The sequence below is a fragment of the Scyliorhinus torazame genome, chromosome 24 (assembly GCF_047496885.1).
Source record: "Scyliorhinus torazame isolate Kashiwa2021f chromosome 24, sScyTor2.1, whole genome shotgun sequence".
NCBI lineage: Eukaryota > Metazoa > Chordata > Chondrichthyes > Carcharhiniformes > Scyliorhinidae > Scyliorhinus > Scyliorhinus torazame.
The window spans coordinates 35685031-35705079 of NC_092730.1; the positions used below are offsets into that span (position 1 = coordinate 35685031).

The 20049-nt window shown below is 46.2% G+C and overlaps 3 non-coding genes across 3 annotated transcripts; 2 read left to right on the plus strand and 1 right to left on the minus strand.

Annotated features, from left to right (window-relative positions):
• The first annotated feature begins 3892 nt into the window (after nt 1-3892).
• Nucleotides 3893-3965, plus strand: trnak-cuu (transfer RNA lysine (anticodon CUU)). Its single transcript has one exon. It is a non-coding gene; the product is annotated as a tRNA-Lys (tRNA).
• Nucleotides 3966-11897: 7932 nt separating this feature from the next.
• Nucleotides 11898-11970, minus strand: trnak-cuu (transfer RNA lysine (anticodon CUU)). The gene has a single exon. It is a non-coding gene; the product is annotated as a tRNA-Lys (tRNA).
• Nucleotides 11971-19710: 7740 nt separating this feature from the next.
• trnap-agg (transfer RNA proline (anticodon AGG)) lies at nt 19711-19802 on the plus strand. The gene is made up of 2 exons: nt 19711-19746; nt 19767-19802. It is a non-coding gene; the product is annotated as a tRNA-Pro (tRNA).
• The last annotated feature ends 247 nt before the right edge of the window (nt 19803-20049 follow it).

A 20049-nucleotide genomic window follows, 5' to 3' on the forward strand; every position in this document is an offset into this window, starting at 1 on the left:
TGCCTCCCTGGTGCAAGGGTCAAGGATGTCTCGGAGCGGCTGCAGGGCATTCTGGAGGGGGAGGGTGAACAGCCAGCTGTCGTGGTGTATATAGGCACCAACGATATAGGTACAAAACGGGATGAGGTCCTACAAGCTGAATTTAGGGAGTTAGGAGTTAAACTAAAAAGTAGGACCTCAAAGGTAGTAATCTCAGGATTGCTACCAGTGCCACGTGATAGTCAGAGTAGGAATGACAGGATAGCTAGGATGAATACGTGGCTTGAGAGATGGTGCAAGAGGGAGGGTTTCAAATTCCTGGAACATTGGGACCGGTTCTGGGGGAGGTGGGACCTGTACAAATCGGACGGTCTGCATCTGGGTGGGACTGGAACCAATGTTCTCGGGGGTGTGTTTGCTAGTGCAGTTGGGGAGGGTTTAAACTAATGTGGCAGGGGGATGGGAACCGATGTAGGAAGTCAGTGGGGACAGAAACAAAAGGCAGGAAGGGAGAGTGTGTAAAGCATGACCAGAGAAAGCAGGGCAGAGAGCAAGGAAGGTTTACATTAAACTGCATTTATTTCAATGCAACGGGCCTGATGGGCAAAGCAGATGAACTCAGGGCATGGACGGGCACATGGGACTGGGATATTATAGCTATGACTGAAACATGGCTAAGGGAGGGGCAGGACTGGCAGCTCAATGTTCCGGGGTACAGATGCTATAGCAAGGATAGAACAGGAGGTAAGAGAGGAGGGGGAGTGGCGTTTTTGATTAGGGAGAACATCACGGCAGTACTTAGAGGGGATATATCCGAGGGTTCGCCCACTGAGTCTATATGGGTGGAACTGAAAAATAAGAAGGGAGAGATCACCTTGGTAGGACTGTACTACAGGCCCCCAAATAGTCAGCGGGAAATTGAGGAGCAAATATGTAAGGAGATTACAGATATCTGCAAGAATAATAGGGTGGTAGTAGTAGGGGACTTTAACTTTCCCAACATCGACTGGGGCAGCCATAGCATTAGGGGCTTGGATGGAGGGAAATTTGTTGAGTGTATTCAGGAGGAATTTCTCATTCAGTATGTGGATGGACCGACTAGAGAGGGGGCAAAACTTGACCTCGTCTTGGGAAATAAGGAAGGGCAAGTGACAGAAGTGCTAGTGAGGGATCACTTTGGGACAAGTGACCATAACTCCATTAGTTTTAAGATAGCTATGGAGAATGATAGGTCTGGCCCAAGAGTTAAAATTTTTAATTGGGGCAAGGCCAATTTTGATGGTATCAGACAGGAACTTGCAGAGGTAGATTGGGGGAGACTGTTGGCAGGCAAAGGGACGGCTGGTAAATGGGAGGCTTTTAAAAATGTGTTAACCAGGGTGCAGGGTAAGCACATTCCCTTTAGAGTGAAGTGCAACGCTGGTAGAAGTAGGGAACCCTGGATGACTCGAGATATTGAGTCTCTGGTCAAAAAGAAGAAGGAGGCATATGACGTACATAAGCAACTGGGATCAAGTGGATCCCTTCAAGAGTATAGAGATTGTCGAAATAGAGTTAAGAGGGAAATCAGGAGGGCAAAAAGGGGACATGAAATTGCTTTGGCAAATAATGCAAGGGAGAATCCAAAGAGATTCTACAGATACATAAAGGGGAAAAGAGTAACTAGGGACAGACTAGGGCCTCTTAAGGATCAACAAGGACATCTTAAGGATCAACAAGGACATCTATGTGCAGAGCCACAAGAGTTGGGTGAGATCTTGAATGAATATTTCTCATCGGTATTCACGGTGGAGAAAGGCATGGATGTTAGGAAACTAAGGGAAATAAATAGTGATGTCTTGAGAAGTGTGCATATTACAGAGGAGGAGGTGCTGGAAGTCTTAAAGCACATCAAGGTAGATAAATCCCCGGGACCTGATGAAATGTATCCCAGGATGTTGTGGGAGGCTAGGGAGGAAATTGCGGGTCCCCTAACAGAGATATTTGAATCATCGGCAGCCACAGGTGAGGTGCCTGAAGAATGGAGAGTGGCGAATGTTGTGCCCTTGTTTAAGAAGGGCAGCATTGAAAAGCCTGGGATCTACAGACCGGTGAGCCTAACGTCTGTAGTAGGTAAGTTGCTAGAAGGTATTCTGAGAGACAGGATCTACACGCATTTAGACAGGCAAGGACTGATTCGGGGCAGTCAGCATGGCTTTGTGCGTGGAAAATCATGTCTCACAAATTTGATTGAGTTTTTTGAGGGGGTGACCAAGAAGGTAGATGAGGGCAGTGCAGTAGACGTTGTCTACATGGACTTTAGCAAAGCTTTTGACAAGGTACCGCATGGTAGGTTGTTGCAGAAGGTTAAAGCTCACGGGATCCAGGGTAAGGTTGCCAATTGGATTCAAAATTGGCTGGACGACAGAAGGCAGAGAGTGGTTGTAGAGGGTTGTTTTTCAAACTGGAGGCCTGTGACCAGTGGTGTGCCTCAGGGATCGGTGCTGGGTCCACTGTTATTTGTGATTTATATTAATGATTTGGATGAGAATTTAGGAGGCATGGTTAGCAAGTTTGCAGATGACACCAAGATTGGTGGCACAGTGGATAGTGAAGAAGGTTATCTAGGATTGCAACTGGATCTTGATCAATTAGGCCAGTGGGCCGACGAATGGCAGATGGAGTTTAATTTAGATAAATGTGAGGTGATGCATTTTGGCAGATCGAATCAGGCCAGGACCTACTCAGTTAATGGTATGGCGTTGGGGAGAGTTATAGAACAAAGAGATCTAGGAGTACAGGTTCATAGCTCCTTGAAGGTGGAGTCGCAGGTGGACAGGGTGGTGAAGAAGGCATTCGGCATGCTTGGTTTCATTGGTCATAGATTTCATAGAATTTACAGTGCAGAAGGAGGCCATTCGGCCCATCGAGTCTGCACCGGCTCTTGGAAAGAGCACCCTATCCGAGGTCCACACCTCTACACTATCCCCATAACCCAGTAACCCCACCCAACACTAATGGCAATTTTGGACACTAAGGGCAATTTATCATGGCCAATCCACCTAACCTGCACATCTTTGGACTGTGGGAGGAAACCGGAGCACCCGGAGGAAACCCACGCACACACGGGGAGGATGTGCAGACTCCGCACAGACAGTGACCCAAGCCGGAATCGAACCTGGGACCCTGGAGCTGTGAAGCAATTGTGCTATCCACAAGGCTACCGTGCTGCCCTTCAGGTCAGATCATTGAATACAGGAGTTGGGACGTCTTGTTGAAGTTGTACAAGACATTGGTACGGCCACACTTGGAATACTGTGTGCAGTTCTGGTCACCCTATTATAGAAAGGATATTATTAAACTGGAAAGAGTGCAGAAAAGATTTACTAGGATGTTGCCGGGACTTGATGGCTTGAGTTATAAGGAGAGGCTGGATAGACTGGGACTTTTTTCCCTGGAGCGTAGGAGGCTTAGGGGTGATCTTATAGAGGTCTTTAAAATAATGAGGGGCATAGATAAGGTAGATAGTCAACATCTTTTCCCAAAGGTAGGGGTGTCTAAAACTAGAGGGCATAGGTTTAAGGTGAGAGGGGAGAGATTCAGAAGGGCCCAGAGGGGCAATTTCTTCACTCAAGAGGGTAGTGAATGTCTGGAATGGGCTGCCAGAGGTAGTAGTAGAGGCGGGTACAATTGTGTCTTTTAAAAAACATTTAGATAGTTACATGGGTAAGATGGGTATAGAGGGTTATGGGCCAAGTGCGGGCAACTGGGACTAGCTTAATGGTAAAAACTGGGCGGCATGGACTGGTTGGGCCGAAGGGCCTGTTTCCATGCTGTAAACTTCTATGATTCTGTGTTAGCACTGCCCCTCCGAATGAGCACCGCAGCTACTCTCTACAGGAAGAGGTTTAATAGCTAGTTTAATGCAGCACCAGCCCGGCTAGCTCAGTCGGTAGAGCATGAGACTCTTAATCCCAGGGTCGTGGGTTCGAGCCCCACGTTGGGCGGTCTATATTATGATCTGAAAATATTGATGCTGAACGAACTGTTTTGACAACAGGAACACAAGGTTCTGTCGCTGGACTGGGAACAGAGAGGTCTGAACTAACCCTTGGTGGCAAGACTTAATAAATCTGGAATTTAAATTTCGTCTCAGTAATGGCGCAGAAAGGTTCTGCTTCAGAGGGGCCATATTTCCACAACCGGAAACACATTTGCACAATAGGGAATGATTTGACACAATTTGCTGCATCTTTATCTTGTGCAGCAACCATTTGTGTGGCACCTTGTCAAAGGCTTTCTGGAAACCCAGATAGACCACATCCATTGGCTCCCCGTTATCTACCGCACTGGTAATGTCGTCAAAAAATTCCACTAAATTAGTTAGGCACGACCTGCCCTTTATGAACCCATGCTGCGTCTGCCCAATGGGACAATTTCCATCCAGATGCCTCGCTATTTCTTCCTTCACGATAGATTCCAGCATCTCCCTACTACCAAAATTAAGCTCACAGGCCTATAATTACCCGCTTTCTGCCTACCTCCTTTTTTAATCAGTGGTGTCACGTTTGCTAATTTCCAATCCGCCGGGACCACCCCAGAGTCTAGTGAATTTTGGTAAATTATCACTAGTGCATTTGCAATTTCCCTAGCCATCACTTTTAGCACTCTGGGATGCATTCCATCAGGGCCAGGAGACTTGTCTACCTTTAGCCCCATTAGCTTGCCCATCACTACCTCCTTATTGATAATAATCCTCTCAAGGTCCTCACCTGTCATAGCCTCATTTCCATCAGTCACTGGCATGTTATTTGTGTCTTCCACTGTGAAGACCGACCCAAAAAACCTGTTCAGTACCTCAGCCATTTCCTGATCTCCCATTATTAAATCTCCCTTCTCATCCTCTAAAGGACCAATATTTACCTCAGCCACTCTATTAAAAAAAATATATGTTTGTAGAACATTTTACTTTCTGTTTATATATTCTGAGCAAGTTTACTCTCATAATCTATCTTACTCTTCTTTATAGCTTTTTTAGTAGCTTTCTGTTGCCCCCTAAAGATTTCCCAGTCCTCTAGTCTCCCACTAATCTTTGCTACTTTGTATGCTTTTTCCTTCAATTTGATACTCTCCCTTATTTCTTTAGATATCCACGGTCGATTTTCCCTCTTTGTACCGTCCTTCCTTTTTGTTGGTATATACCTTTGCTGAGCACTGTGAAAAATAGCTCGGAAGGTTCTCCACTGTTCCTCAACTGTTTCACCATAAAGTCTTGGCTCCCAGTCTACCTTAGCTAGTTCTTTTCTCATCCCACTGTAAACTCCTTTCTATAAGCACAAAACACTAGTGTTTGATTTTACTTTCTCAGTCTCCATCTGTATTTTACATTCCACCATATTGTGATTGCTCCTTCCGAGAGGATCGCTAACTATGAGATCCTGAATCAATCCTGTCTCATTACACAGGACCAGATCTACGACCGCTTGTTCCCTCGTAGGTTCCATTACATACTGTTCTAGGAAACTGTCGTGGATACATTCTTTCAACTCCTCCTCAAGGCTGCCTTGACCGACCTGGTTAAACCAATCGACATGTAGATTAAAATCCCCCATGTTAACTGCTGTACAATTTCTACATGCACCAGTTATTTCTTTGTTTATTGCCTGCCCCACCATAATGTTACTATTTGTTCGCCTATAGATGACTCCTATCAGTGACTTTTTTGCCTTACTATCCTGATTTCCACCCAAATGGATTCAACCTTGTCCTCCATAGCACCGATGTCATCCCTTACTATTGCCCGGATGTCATCCTTAAATAACAGAGCTACACCACCTCACTTACCATCCACTCTGCCCTTCCGAATAGTTTGATATACTCGGATATTTAACTCCCAGTCGTGACCATCCTTTAACCATGTTTCAGTAATGGCCACTAAATCATAGTCATTCACGATGATTTGCACCATCAACTCATTTACCTTATTCAGAATACTACGAGCATTCAGGTAAAGTACACTTATGTTGGCTTTTTTACCTCTGTTCTGAATCTTAACACCTCGATCAGTAGCGTCTCCTAAGTTATATTTCCTCTTAACCTTTCTCCTGATTTTCCTTGTGGTTGAACCCATAAAGTCATGTAACAACCTGCCGCGTCGCTTACCATTAATGTTTTTACTTCCCGTTTTATTCCTTTTAGTATTCCTGGTCCTATTCATGGAGCTCCCCTCAGTCACTGTACCTTGTACTGTCGCTCTTTTTGATTTTTGACTATGGCTTCTCTGCCTTACACTTTCCCCCTTACTGCCTTTTGTTTCTGTCCCTGTTTTACTACCTTCCAAATTCCTGCGTCGGTTCCCATCCCCCTGCCACATTAGTTTAAACTCTCCCCAACAGCTCTCGCGAACACTCTCCCTAGGACATCAATTCCAGCCCTGCCCAGGTGCAGACCGTCCGGTTTGTACTGGACCCACCACCCCCAGAACCGGTTCCAATGCCCCAGGAATTTGAATCCCTCCATCTTGCACCATCTCTCGAGCCACGCATTCAACCTATCTATCCTCACATTCCTACTCTGACTAGCTCGTGGCACTGGTAACAATCCTGAGATTACTACCTTTTGAGGTCGTACTTTTTAGTTTAACTCCTAAATCCATGAATTCAGCTTGTAGGACCTCATCCCGTTTTTTTAACCCATATCATTGGTGCCTATGTGAACCACGACAGCTGGCTTTTCACCCCGCCCCCCCCCCCCCGCCCCCCTCCCCCCAGAATGTCCTGCAGCCACTCCGAGACATCCTTGACCCTTGCACCAGAGAGGCAACATACCATCCTGGAGCCTCGATTGTGTCCGCAGAACCGCCTGTCTATTCCCCTTACGATTGAGTCTCCTGTCACTACAGCCCTGCCATTCTTCTTCCTGCCCGGCTGCGTAGCTGAGTCAGCCACGGTGCCATGAACCTGGCTGCTGCTGCCTTCCCTGGTGAGCCATCTCCCTCAACAGTATCCAAAGCGGTATATCTGTTTTGCAGGGAGATGACCGCAGGGGACACCTGCACTGCTTTCCTACTCTTGCTCTGTCTTTTGGTCTCCCATTTTCTATCTCCTTCAGTACCTTTCACCTGCGGTGTGACCAACTCGCTAAACGTTGTTTTAACAAGGATTTTAGAGACAAAAGCAGAACATTGCACAATGTCAGGGTATAAGACGTAGGAGCATAAGTAAGCCATTCAGCCCATCGAATATGCTCCGTATTGCAATGAGATCATGCTTGATCTGATATATGACGTGTTATGACCTCATACGGTGGCACGTTGTCACAGTGGCTACCTCACAGCGCCAGCGATCCGGTTCAATTCCAGCCTTTGGTCACTGACTGTGTGGAGTTTGCACTTTCTCTCCGTGTCTGTGTGGGTTTCCTCCGGGTGCTGCGATTTCCTCGCACAGTCCAAATGTGTGCGGGTTAGGTGAAGTGTCCATGCTAAATTGTTCCTTGGTGTTCAGAAAGTTGGGTGGTGTTGCAGGGATGTGGTGGGGACACAGAGGCTCTTTCCGAATATCGTTGCAGAGTCGATTGGCAGAATGGCCTCCTTTTACATTTTAATGATTTCATGATAACCCGGCTTTTTATCTCTAGATTTCATGATGAACCTTTAAAACCAACGTTCCAGCCAAGCCTCAGGTAGCAGTAACTCCTCAATGGTCGTTAATTTCCACGCTGTCAATCATTTGGTCAGTCTGAGGAAGTCACATCCTGGAAATGTCATACATTGATCCAGTTCTAAAGTAAATTAAGTCGCTCTAGTCCCTGATGACCATAGGCTGCTTTCCCCTTTGAGGGTGAGATCTGGCTGGTGCTGATTTAACCTGAGGATCATAAGACCATAAGACATAGGAATGGAAGTAAGGCCATTCGGCCCATCGAGTCCACTCCACCATTCAATCATGGCTGATTTCAAATCCATTTACCCGCTCTATTCCTCGAGAAATCAAGAATTTATCAACTTCTGTCTTAAAGACACTCAACGTCCCGACCTCCACCGTCCTCTGTGGCAATGAATTCCACAGACCCACCACTCTCTGGCTGAAGAAATGTCTCCTCATCTCTGTTCTAAAGTGACTCCCTTTTATTCTAAGGCTGTGCCCCCGGGTCCTAGTCTCCTCTGCGAATGGAAACAAATTCCCTACGTCCACCCTATCTATGCCATTCATTATCTCCATACCTCAGGCGAGGGGCAAGGTTGTGAAGGCTGGGTTTTCATGATTCAGTTCTATTATAACCGTGTGATCAGAATCTAATTAACCTGGTGTTGTCTCTGTTAATATTGTCTCACAGTGAGGCAAACATCGCCGATTGAATAGACGAGTGATCGTTCTTCAGTCTTGTCATGGACGGACCCGCTGAATATTGAGGCACTTTCTGAAAAGTTTACCTTTCTACCAGGAATAGTCTCATCCCAACACAAGAATTTATCTTTAATCTGCTCCAAGTATACTTTCACGACTCGCTGAAAGAATATAATCCCTATTTCCTGTGGAATTAAGCCAGGCAGGAGTAGAAACCTGTAACTCCATGATCAGACTATGTCCATCGTGAAATGTGTGTTCCGATGATCGACGGATTCCTCTGTGAAGCCGGGAGCGTTTGTTTTTGCTGTCAAATGCTGGTTGATTCCAGTCTTTCAGCGGGGGGCCTTTCACACTGTGTGGAAATATCTTGGACATGATATTGAAGTGTTTCCTATCAGTCCATTCACAAAAGTCCCTGAATATGCTGGGAATTCGTTTTATTGACAAAATCTGCATTTCCATCATTGAACACCGGGCTGAAATGAAATGAAATGAAAATCGGTGATTGTCACAAGGAGGCTTCAAATGAAGTTACTGTGGAAAGCCCCTAGTCGCCACAGTCCGACGCCTGTTCGGGAGGCTGGTACGGGAATTGGACCGTGGTGCTGGCCTGCCTTGGTCTACTTTCCAAGCCAGTGATTTAGCCCTGTGCTAAATCAACCTCGGAAGACAAAGAGGAGGATATTTTCCATCAATTCATGGATGCAACACGAATTAAGACTTTTTGACGCATGGGTTTGTGTGTTGAGGTGGCCGAGTGGTTAAGGCGTTGGACTGCTAATCCATTGTGCTCTCTGTGCGTTCGGATCCCATCGTCGTCGATTTTTCATCCGCTGGTTGCTCGGAAGTGGGACTCATTTTTCCAAGATGGGTCTGCAATAACTGATGTGACAATCCAGTCCACGTTGTCGGGCCAGATTGCAGCGAGTTGTGTTGGAAAAGCGAGAATTCAAAATTCAGTCTTGTTCTGATTGAGATGAATTGATCGGATAGTGAGAGAGGAACCACTTTGATTTAATTTATTGTCCCATGAAAAGTATTTTTCTGCTACCAAGGGAACATACACATTACATAGATAGTAGACAGAAAAAGAATAATCGACAGAGTACATTGACAAATGGTACATGGACAAACAGTGATTGGTTACAGTGCGGAACAAGGGGCCAAACAAAGCAAACCCATGAGCAAGAGCAGCATAGGCGCCGTGAATAGTGTTCTTACAGGGAACAGATCAGTCCGAGGGAGAGTTGTTGAGGAGTCTAGTAGCTGTGGAGAAGAAGCTGTTCCTATGTCTGGATGTGCGGGTCTTCAGACTTCTGTACCTTCTGCCTGATGGAATAATCAGTAAAAAGGTAAAACCTGGGTGGGAGGGTCTCTGATAATGTTGTCTGCTGTCCTGAGGCAGCGGGAGTTGGAGACAGAATCACTGTGCGGGTGGCAAGCTTGTGTGATACGTTGGGCTGATGTCACCACACTGCAGTTTCTTGCGACCTTGGGCCGAGCAGTTGCGATCCCAAGCTGTGATACAGCCCGATAGGATGCTCTCTGTGGTACATCTGTAGACGTTTGTGAGAGTCGATGCAGACATGACGAATTTCCTCTCCTTCCATAGGAGGTAGAGACGATGTTGGGTTTCTAGACTGTTGCATCAACATGAGTGGACCAGGACAGACTGTTGGTGAGGGTGACACCCGGAAATGTAATGCTATCCACCATCTCCACTTCGCAGCCATTGATGTAGAGGGGTGTGTGTGTAGTGCAACACTTCCTGGCGTCGATGATCAGTTCCTTGATCTTTCCGACATTTAGTGACAGGCTGTTTTAGGTACACGATGCAACCAAGTGATTTATCTACCTTCTGTGTCTGATTCGTCATTGTTTGCGATACGACCTACCGCAGTGGTATCATCCACAAACTTATAGCTTGAGTTGGAGCTAAATCCTGCCACACAGGATATGCCTCCATATTCAGCGGGTCCGGCCATGACAAGACTGAAGAACGATCACTCGTCTATCCAATCAGTGAGGTTTGCCTCACTGTGAGACAAGATTAGCAGAGAGAAAACCAGATGAATTAGATTCAGATCACCCGGTTATACTAGAACTGAATCATGAAAACCCCGCCTTCTCATAATTGCCGTTCCAGCCTCCCGGCGCCAGAATGTGGTGACTCGGGCTTTTCACAGTAACTTCATTGAAGCCAACTTGTGGCAATAACAGATTATTATTATTATTATTATTATTTTTATTGCTCCTCGCCTGAGGTATGACTGACCAAATGATAGACAGCCGGGAAATTAACGACCATTGAGGAGTTACTGGTACCTGAGGCTTGGTTGGAATGTTGGTTTTAAAGGTTCATCATGAAATCTAGAGATAAAAACCCGGGAAAGTGGACATGAGGATTATCATGAAATCATTAAAATGTAAAAGGAGGCAATTCTGCCCATCGACTCTGCAACGATATTCTGAAAGAGTTTCTGTGTCCCCACCACATCCCTGTAACACCACCCAACTTTCTGAACACCAAGGAGCAATTTAGCATGGACAGTCCACCTAACCCGCACACATTTGGACTGTGCGAGGAAATCGGAGCATCCGGAGGAAACCCACACAGACACGGAGAGAAAGTGCAAACTCCACACAGTCAGTGACCAAAGGCTGGAATTGAACCCGGATCGCAGGCGCTGTGAGGTAGCCACTGTGACAACGTGCCACCGTATGAGGTCATAACACGTCATGTGGCGGATCAATCATAATCTCATTAAAATACGGAGCATATACGATGGGCTGAATGGCCTACTTCTGCTCCTACGTCTTATACCCTGGTATTGTGTAAATGTGTTCCGGTTCTTGTTATACCAACACAGACACCGCGTGTCGACTGCATCTGATTATCTGGCGCAGAGAAGGTGATTGTGGAATACATGTCGTACCCATCAAACTCTGCTACTCACCTGACTGAGATTTGTTCTGTATCAGTAAATCACAGGTAGTGGAGGGAACACTCTGCATCTCAGTCTCAACAGTTTGTGAGAGCAGGATTCCTTCATTATGAGTCAATGTCTGGTGCTGTATGTGAGGGTGGGATTCAGTCTCTATTAGACATTGGTACTGAATGTCAGTGCGGAAATCTGTGTGTATCTATCAATCACAATTACTGTTTGGGAAAAGTGAGATTAATACGTAACATCAGCACGGCCGTGACAGACAGAGAAAGACACACAGAAAAGCAGGAAGAGACTATCAGGGCACACACAATGTGCCGAGGTGGAGAGGGCCCTGTTTGTAAATGTATACCCTGCTGTGTAACTGAGCTCTCTGATATGCAACTGCTGGAACCGTGAGTCTGCCGGTGACAGATCTTCAGTGTGGTTCAGTCAAATCAATCCCTGTTGTGGAAATGTGATCCGTCTGAAGCAGAACCTTTCTGCGCCATTCATGAGACGAAATTTCAATTCCAGATTTATTAAATCTTATCACCAAGGGTTAGTTCAGACCTCTGGATTCCCAGTCCAGCGACATGACCTTGTGTTCCTGTTATGAATACAGTTCATTCAGCATCAATATTTTCAGATAATAATATAGACGCGCCCAACGTGAGGCTCGAACACACGACCCTGGGATTAAGAGTCCCATGCTCGACCGACTGAGCTAGCCGGGCTGATGCTGCGCTAATTATTAAACCTCTTCTTGAGGAGAGTAGCTGCGGTGCTCATTCGGAGGGTCAGTGCTGACACGTTGGGCCGAATGGTCTTCTGTGCTGGACATTCTACGATTCGATGATACAAGGAGGTTGATGCGGTGGAGTCCTTCTGCCATACTGCCCACTCCTGACACCATGTAGAAATGCTGGTCTCTCAATGACTGGCGACCAAGGAGTTGTAATAAAAAATAACTGGTTTAATAATTAAGCAGCTGCTCCTGGCTTGTGCTCTGACCGCGATCCGGGGAACTGCCGGAATCCAGACACGTGATCATGTTAGTTGCGTCATCAGGTCATCATGTGACCATTCGGTCTGCACAGGTCTCCCTCTGTAATTTCTAGATTCATCATTTTAATTTTCTTCCAGACTGGGAAGGGCAGTGCTGCTGCATTTGAAAAGAAACATGAATTTCTAATATATTTCCAATTTAACTGATGTTGTTACACAAAATATTTATTCAGTGGAATTGTGCGTTTCGGGAGCTGAGATTTCCGAGTCTCTCCAAATCGAATGGTCATTTTCAACGAAAATTCAATCCCTCCTCACATAAACCCCGGGGCCCCGTTGGTCGCTTGAATGCAACAACTTCCTGGAGTGATTCCAGGCTGGTTTTAGAATGTATTCTATCGACCAAATTGATGTTGAATGACGCAGCTGTGATGGTCGAGTGGTTGGACCTGAAATGAAATAGTGTTTCCCCGCGCAGATTCGAATCCTGCTCGCAGCGACTGTGATTCGAAATGTTTGTTTAACTCCCCCGGGAAGCTGCCGGTCGACAATTAATCGGAATTTTGGTTGGTTGTCTGTTAACGGTATGAACATTTATCGAATTCAGTTTTTTCGAAAAACGTTCTTCTTAAAAACTAGACGGGGCTGGTTTAGCACAGGGCTAAATCGCTGGCTTTCAAAGCAGGCCAGCAGCACGGTTCAATTCCCGTACCAGCCTCCCCGAACAGGCGCCGGAATGTGGCGACTAGGGTCTTTTCACAGTAACTTCATTTGAAGCCTACTTGTGACAATAAGCGATTTTCATTTCATTTTTCAATATAAAGATAAATAAGGAACTCACACTCAAAGCAACAATCAATAAATAATAACATTTCCTGCAACGTTTGGAAGGAGAAGCAGGAATGGCAGCGAATGGAAACGTGGTTTGGTTTCATTCAGGTGAATGTATTTCTGGGGAACATGATCGAGGCAGAAATGGAACATATTTGAAAATTATTTTCTTGTTTTCTTTCCTTTGTCTCTCTATCTATTTCTTTGTTTCTTTCTCTCTCCCTCACACCTTGTTTTTGTGCTTCTCCGGGGACTGATTGGATACACAGTGAAACTCAGCCCCATCTCACCCCAACTCTTTTGGACGAATACATCGTGGCGATGGACGGGCCTGAATCAGTGGAAGAATCGACAAACTATTCCGTTCTTGGCTCTGTGAGAAGTTCCATTCCTGGTTGTGAGTTGGCTCTGAGATAAAGGGATCGAGAGAGAACGAGGTGACTGAAGTCTGACTCTTACTCTGAAAACCAGTTAGTGCGCCCTTGTAGAAAGTGGATGTGTCTGAGAACAGGAGGAAAGCAGATCATGGGCCTGTGATTGATTTTATTGAACAGGACCTTGAGAAGTGAAGCAGACTTCTAACCAGTCAGCGCCTGTCTGAGAATTGGCAAGGAATTAAGGCTGATATTGAGACAGTTCATAGTGAATTGTTACAACAAATCTAATCTTCAAGAGGTGTTGGTATATTGATTTCAGAGAGACTGTCATAGTTTCTTTAAAGACCAGTAGCGCTTGTTTTTGTTTTGTTCGGTAATTTGGGGAATCTATTTGTTGCGATGCAGTTGGTCAATATCTGTGCCTCTTGCTTGTCCAGCTCCCCGGGCAGCAGCAGCTCCATTCCTATCCAGATGTGTGGACAGAAACGGCAAACCCACATTATTGTATCCCCGCGCAGGTTAGAACCCCGCTCGGAGCGGCTCTGCTCCGGAATATTTACTCAGCTCCATAAACAAACCACTGACCACACAAATGATCGGGTCCCTTTGCCTCCCATTCATGGTTTTCACCCAATTTAGCTGTTTGGGGAATGAAAGTAAAAAATTATCGCGTCTGATAATTAATATTTCTAAATAAACTACACTAAACATATGAAACAATACTTAATAAATGATACTTAACCAATATTATTCAATATTAATAAAGTGTCCTGCAACGTTTGGAAGGAAATGCCCATCCCATCCGGGCAGGATATGTTGGTAATGGACCGGAGTGAAACATTCCCAGACCATGTCCAACATGTTTCTCCTCAGCATGAAAACTCCCCGCAGAAAGACTGAAACAGACGCTCATTTGACCACATCATGATTAACATCATGGTTTGCACTGAGTGCTGAATTTGGTGCATTTGAGTGCTATAGTGAGAGTTTGGTGACTGAGGGAGTTAGGTGAGAAGGGAGTAAGGTGCTCCTTTCATTTCGTTTCCTACATTTCCGCAAAGAGCGAGAAGGGATCCAGGAGTTTACAGAGAGTGCAGCTGACTGGGAGCAGAGTCGGAGGGCGAGGTCCAGTTGGTCCACAGGGCAGCTATATTCTGTAAGGTAAGAGGGAATGGAGGCGAGGCCTGTTGCATGCTCCTCCTGTAGGATGTAGGTGGTGAGGGATACCACAGGTGTCCCCACAGACTATACCTGCGAGCAGTGCACCCAACTCCAGCTCCTCGGAGACCGTGTTAGGGAACTGGAGCTGGATGAACTTCGGATCATCTGGGAGGCAGAAGGGGTTATAGAGAAGAGTTAACGGGAGGTAACCACACCCAAGGTACAGGACAAGAGTCGTTGGGTTACAGTCAGGGGAAAGAAAACAAACAGGCAGACAGTGCAGGGATCCCTCGTGGCTGTTCCGCTTCAAAACAAGTATAACGTTTTGGATGCTGTTGGGGGGGGGGGGGATGAACTACCGGGGGAAGGTCCTAGCGGCCATGTCTCTGGCACTGAGTCTGGCTCTGGGGCTCAGAAGGGAAGGGGGAGTATAGAAAAGAAATAGTAGTAGGAGATTCAATGGTTCGGGGAATAGATAGGAGATTATGTGGTCGCGAGCGAGACTCCCGGAAGGTATGTTGCCTCCCGGGTGCCAAGGACAGGGATGTCTCGGATCGTGTCTTCAGGATCCTTAAGGGGGAGAGTGAGCAGCCAGAAGTTGTGGTACACATTGGTACCAACGACATTGGTCGTAAAAGGGGTGTGGAGGTAATAAACGCGTTTAGGGAGTTAGGCTGGAAGTTAAAAGCCAGGACAGACAGAGTTGTCATCTCTGGTTTGTTGCCGGTGCCACATGACAGCGAGGCTAGGAATAGGGAGAGAGTGCAGCTGAGCACGTGGCTGCAGGAATGCTGTAGGAGGGAGGGCTTCAGGTATTTGGATAATTAGCATGCATTCTGGGGAAGGTGGGACCTGTACAAGCAGGATGGGTTGCATTTGAACCAGAGGGGCACCCATATCCTGGGATGGAGGTTTTCTAGTACTCTTCGGGAGGGTTTAAACTAATTTGGAGGGGAATAAGAACCGGATTTGTAGTCCAGCAACTAAGGTAGCCGATATTCAGGACTCCAAAGTGTGCAGTGAGGCAGTGGGGAAGGGAACACTGACAAAGGAGAGTACTTGCAGGCACGGAGTTGGGTTGAAGTGTGTATACTTCAACGCAAGAAGCATCAGGAATAAGGTGGGTGAACTTATGGCATGGATTGGTACTTGGGACTACGATGTGGTGGCCATCACGGACACTTGGATAGACGAGGGGCAGGAATGGCTGTTGGAGGTCCCTGGCTGTAGATGTTTCAATAAGATTAGGGAGGGTGGTAAAAGAGGTGGAGGGGGGGGGGGCGTTTTTAATTAGAGATAGGATAACAGATGCAGAAAGGCAGTTCGAGAAGTATCTGCCTACTGAGGTAGTATGGGTTGAAGTCAGAAATAGGAAAGGGGCAGTCACCTTGTTGGGAGTTTTCGATAGGCGACCCAATAGTAGCAGAGATGTGGAGGAACAGATTGGGTAACAGATTTTGGAAAGGTGCAGAAGTCACAGGATAGTAGACATGGGTGACTTCAACTTCCCAAACATTGAGTGGAAACTCTTTCGAGCAAATAGTTTGGATGGGGTGGTGTTTGTGCAGTGTGTCCAGGAAGATTTTCTAACACAGTATGTAGATTGTCCGACCAGAGGGGAGGCCATATTGGATTTGGGACTTGGCAATGAACCAGGGCAAGTGATAGATTTGTTAGTGGGGGAGCATTTTGGAGATAGTGACCACAATTCTGTGACTTTCACTTTAGTAAAGGAGAGGGATAGGTGCGTGCAACAGGGCAAGGTTTACAATTGGGGGAAGGGTAAATACGATGTTGTCAGACAAGAATTCAAGTGCATAAGTTGGGAACATTGGCTGTCAGGGAAGGACACAAGTGAAATGTGGAACTTGTTCAAGGAACAGGTACTACATACCCTTGATATGTATGTCCCTGTCAGGCAGGGACGAGATGGTCGAGTGAGGAAACTATGGTTGACAAGAGAGGTTGAATGTCTTGTTAAGAGGACAAGGAGACTTATGTAAGGCTGAGGAAACAAGGTTCAGACAGGGCGCTGGAGGGATACAAGATAGCCAGGAGGGAACTGAAGAAAGGGATTAGGAGAGCTAAGAGAGGGCATGAAAAATCTTTGGCGGGTAGGATCAAGGAAAACCCCAAGGTCTTTTACACACATGTGAGACATATGAGAATGACTAGAGCGAGGGTAGGTCCGATCAAGGACAGTAGCGAGAGATTGTGTATTGAGTCTGAAGAGACAGGAGAGGTCTTGAACGAGTACTTTTCTTCAGTATTTACAAATGAGAGGGGCCATATTGTTGGAGAGGACAGTGTGAAACAGACTGGTAAGCTCGATGAAATACTTGTTCGGAAGGAAGATGTGTTGGTCATTTTGAAAAACTTTAGGATAGTCAAGTACCCCGGGCCTGACGGGATATATCCAAGGATTCTATGGGAAGCCTGAGATGAAATTGCAGAGCCGTTGGCAATTATCTTTTTGTCCTCACTGTCAACAGGGGTGGTACCAGGGGATTGGAGAGTGGCGAATGTCGTACCCGTGTTCAAAAAAGGGAATAGGGATAACCATTGGAATTACAGCCAAGTTAGTCTTACTTCGGTGGTAGGCAAAGTAATGGAAAGAGTACTGAGGGATAGGATTTCTGAACATCTGGAAAGACACTGCTTGATTAGGGATAGTCAGCACGGATTTGTGAGGGGTAGGTCTTGCCTTACAAGTCTTATTGAATTCTTTGAGGAGGTGACCAAGCATGTGGATGAAGGTAAAGCAGTGGATGTCATGTACATGGATTTTAGTAAGGCATTTGATAAGGTTCCTCATGGTAGGCTTATTCAGAAAGTAATGAGGCATGGGATAGTGGGACATTTCGCCAGTTGGATAACGAACTGGCTAACCGATAGAAGTCAGAGAGCGGTGGTGGATGGCAAATATTTCGCCTGGATCCCAGTTACCAGTGGCGTACCGCAGGGATCAGTTCTGGGTCCTCTGCTGTTTGTGATTTTCATTAATGACTTGGATGAAGGAGTTGAAGGGTGGGTCAGTAAATTTGCAGACGATACGAAGATTGGTGGAGTTGTGGATAGTGAGGAGGGCTGTTGTCGGCTGCAAAGAGACATAGATAGGATGCAGAGCTGGGCTGAGAAGTGGCAGATGGAGTTTAAACCTGAAAAGTGTGAGGTTGTCCATTTTGGAAGGACAAATATGAATGCAGAATACAGGGTTAACGGTAGGGTTCTTGGCAATGTGGAGGAGCAGAGAGATCTTGGGGTCTATGTTCATACATCTTTGAAAGTTGCCACTCAAGTGGATAGAGCTGTGAAGAAGGCCTATGGTGTGCTAGCATTCATTAGCAGAGGGATTGAATTTAAGAGCCGTGAGGTGATGATGCAGCTGTACAAAACCCTGGTAAGGCCACATTTTGTGTACTGTGTACAGTTCTGGTTGCCTCATTTTAGGAAGGATGTGGAAGCTTTGGAAAAGGTGCAAAGGAGATTTGTCAGGATGTTGCATGGAATGGAGAGTAGGTCTTACGAGGAAAGATTGAGGGTGCTTGGCCTTTTCTCATTAGAACCGAGAAGGATGAGGGGTTACTTGATAGATGATCAGGGGAATAGACAGAGTAGACAGTCAGAGACGTTTCCCCCGGGTGGACAAACCATTGCAAGGGGACATACAGTTAAGGTGAATGGTGGAAAATATAGGGATGATGTCAGAGGTAGGTTCTTTACCCAGATTGTAGTGGGGTCATGGAATGCACTGCCTGTGGAAGTAGTTGAGTCGGAAACATTATGGACTTTCAAGCAGCTATTGGATAGGTACATGGATTACGGTAGAATGATATAGTGTAGATTAATTTCTTCTTAAGGGCAGCACGGTGGCATTGTGGATAGCACAATTGCTTCACAGCTCCAGGGTCCCAGGTTCAATTCCGGCTTGGATCACTGTCTGTGTGGAGTCTGCACATCCTCCCCGTGTTTGCATGGGTTTCCTCCGGGTGCTCCGTTTTCCTCCTACAGTCCAAGGGTGGGCTGCTCTTTCCGGGGGCTGGTGCAGACTCGATTGGCCAAATGGCCTCCTTCTGCACTGTATATTCTATGATTAATCTAGGACAAAGGGCCGGCACAACATCGTGGGCTGAAGGGCCTGTTCTGTGCTGTAATTTTCGATGTTCTATCACTCACACCTTAACCATGAGGCCACTGATGAAGTCATGATGACTTCGAATTTCTCCTAAAATGCCAACTGAACACACTGACTGGCAGAATTACATTACCCACGTGATTGGCGAGACGCAACCACAGGCTGACTTGGCGAGTGGTGAAATCTGACATCACTGCTTCTGGTCATCACCAGTACAGAGAGATAAATGTCACATTGTTCATTCACATTTCTGATTTATTATGTGGGGAAACTGATGGGCTTTGGGACGCAATTAAAAGTTATTTTAAGTGAGATCAAATCAGCGGCTGGCTAGTTGTGTGCCACACACAGCAGCAGAGACTGCAGACAGAGAATGAATCGAATATTCACATGTCACACCGGAGAACACATCGGAGAACACTTCAGCAGTCAAGGACATTCAGCCTCTGACCACCGGGTCAGCGTTCTCCAAGCCGGCCTTCAGGACGCGCGACAATGCAGAATCGACAAACAGAAACATGTAGCCACGTTCCGCACCCATGAGTGCGGCCTCAACCGGGTCCTTGGATTCATGTCGCATTACATTCACCCCCCACCATCTGGCCTGGGCTTGCGAAATACTCAGCAAGAGCAACGACTGGGCCCGTATGTCTTTTATTCTGTTCAGTAAGACGTCTGACAACAACAGGTTAAAGTCCAACAGGTTTGTTTCAAACACTAGCTTTCGGAGCACTGCTCCTTCCTCAGGTTCTGTTTTATTTTGTTCGCAGTGGAGGCCAACAAACCCAAAATACCCCAATTTACCCAATGATCCCAGTACGAAAAGCAAGGGACAACAATTTTTCTTTTGATTTTATTTTAACAACGAAACCAAATTGAACAGGAATATAGAAGCGCATTGAGCTGATACAATAAGCTTCGGGAGGCAATGAGAAGCTGGTTTGAGTGAGCTGTGATCTTCGGTTGGTTCGTTGGTCTAGGGGTATGATTCTCGCTTAGGACGCTTCCATTTGCGATAAAATGCGAGAGGTCCCGGGTTCAAATCCCGGACGAGCCCTGTTTTTTTAAATCAGGACGATCGATATGGTGTCATTGACTGAAATCGGGAGCAGGGTTGAGCTCCAGAGAATATATCAGTGCAGAACATGTGAAGAAACGAACACGACATTTACAGACTGTTTCACCATGGTGTCGGACTCTGAATTTATCCTCAGATATCAAGTAAAACAAACGAACGCTTGTGCATCCAGGTAGCTGGCTGAATGCAATGGTTGTATGTAACCTTTGATTTATTTGCTGAACAA